At 32.4% G+C, this 2,194-nt stretch overlaps 1 pseudogene; it reads left to right on the top strand.

The window, feature by feature from the left end:
• The first annotated feature begins 2,033 nt into the window (after positions 1 to 2,033).
• LOC103610578 overlaps positions 2,034 to 2,194 on the top strand; it is a 9,429-nt pseudogene continuing 9,268 nt past the window's right edge.

The following is a 2,194-nucleotide window of genomic DNA, read 5'->3' on the forward strand; positions in this document are numbered from 1 at the left end:
AATGTGTGGTAAATTTGTTATCTGGAAATGTGAGTCATCTCCCTTTGTTTTTCTCTTTCAAGGTTGTTTTGGGTGTTCAGTTTCCCTTGAATTTTTATATAAAGTTTAGTGTGAGCTTCTCAATTTCTGCAACAAAGACAACTGGAAGTTTGAGGGGATTGCATTTAATTTTTAGATCAACTTGTGGAGTATTGCCAACTTGTAAACTATTAACAATATATAAGCATTGCTGTCCTTGAACATTAGATAGATGTCTTTCTGTTTATTCAGTTCCTTTTTATTATTTAACAAAGTTTAGTGTATGTGTGTAAAAGACTTGCATTGATTTTTAAAATTTACCCCTTAAATATTTCTATTTGATACTACTATGAATAGAATTGTTTTCTTAATTTCCTTTTTAGATTGCTTGTTGCAGGAGCAGACAAGGAATGGGTAAAGGGTCATGAAAATTAACTACAATGTATATTGAGAAATTAAAATAAAAAATAAATAGATTGCTTGTTGCTAGTATATACGTATACAATTGAATTTTGTATCTTGGCCTTGTATCCTGTGACCTTGGCCAAGTAATTTATTGGTTCTAGTGGGTTTTAGTAAGTTCTTTAAAATCATTTATATTCAATTTTATTTCATCTGCAAGAAAAGACAATTCTACTTATTTTCCAATATGAAGTGTTTTGTTTATTTTTCCTATGTAATCTNTTTCATCTGCAACAAAAGACAATTCTACTTATTTTCCAATATGAAGTGTTTTGTTTATTTTGCCTATGTAATCTCTTTGCATGATAACTCCAGTTTCATGAGGAATAGAGCTTTACAGTGGACATACTTGTCTCTTTTCCAAATGTCAAGATACAATGCCTAGTATTTTACCACTATGATGTTAGCTGTAGATTTTTCATTGACTCCCTTTAGCAGGTCAAGGAAGTTTTCTTGCACTTCTAGTTTCCAGGGAGCTTAATCATCAATGGGTATTAGAAGTGTCAAATGCTCTTCTGTAACTAATAAAAGTATCATTGTTTTGTTATTTAATCTATTAGTTTTGTAGTTTGTATTGATTGATTTTTGGATGTTAACATTGTATTTGTGAAATAATCCCATTTGGTTATGGTGTACAATCATTTACATTTGTTTCTGGATTTAATTTACCAACATTTTTCTAAGAATTTCTGTATGTATACTCATCAGGGATATCCATCCATATTCATCTTTATTTGTGATGCTTTTGACTGGATTTAGTATTAGGGTAATACTGACCTTATAGAGTGAGTTGGAAAGGGTTCCCAATAGTGCTCTTCTATATCCTCAAAGGTTTGTGAAAAGTTGTCATAAATTCTTTACTGCATTTTTAGTAAACTTTATCAGGTAAGCCATGTGGAGGATTTTTAATTANAGTATTAGGGTAATACTGGCCTTATAGAGTGAATCGGAAAGGGTTCCCAATAGTGCTCTTCCATATCCTCAAAGGTTTGTGAAAAGTTGTCATTAATTCTTTACTGCATTTTTAGTAAACTTTATCAAGTCAGCCATGTGGAGAATTTTTAATTAATCTAATTTCTTTGCTTGTTATATTTATATTCATATGTTCTATGTTTTTCCGGTGTTTACTTTGCAAATTTGTGCCTATAAAGGTATTCATTTCTAATATGTAGTATTTCAAGTTTTTGGATTTTCTAGGCAGTTGACATGGAAGATCCAGAAAGTGTAATGTAGAAAAATGAGGTGTTCCTGTCATCAATGAATGACCCATCATTTCCTCTGTTGTAGAAGGAAGAACATTACCTTAACTGCTGCACTCAATATGCATATTTATTGTGTGAGTAAAATCAGTTATTTATTCTAAAAGAAATTAGTGAAGTATGCCATTTGACTTCACATTTTATCAAGAAAGCACAGTAAGACTATCTCCTTTTGATGAATACTTGAGTAGGACAAAATATTTTGATGAAAACAAATAATAAATAATATAGTGAATAATACATTGCANCTGTGAAGAAGAATCTTCAACATAAGGAACCTGGAAAGATTGTGCAATGAATGGTGACACCCGGGCTGCAGTGGTGACCTCACCACCCCCAACCACAGCCCCACACAAGGGGAGGTACTTTGACAGGGTAGATGAGAACAATCTGCAATACTTGCGGGAGAGGAACATGGCACCAGACCTTCGCCAGGACTTCAATATGATGGAGCA

This window comes from Galeopterus variegatus, unplaced genomic scaffold (genome assembly GCF_000696425.1).
Source record: "Galeopterus variegatus unplaced genomic scaffold, G_variegatus-3.0.2 Scaffold11325, whole genome shotgun sequence".
Taxonomy (NCBI): Eukaryota; Metazoa; Chordata; class Mammalia; order Dermoptera; family Cynocephalidae; genus Galeopterus; species Galeopterus variegatus.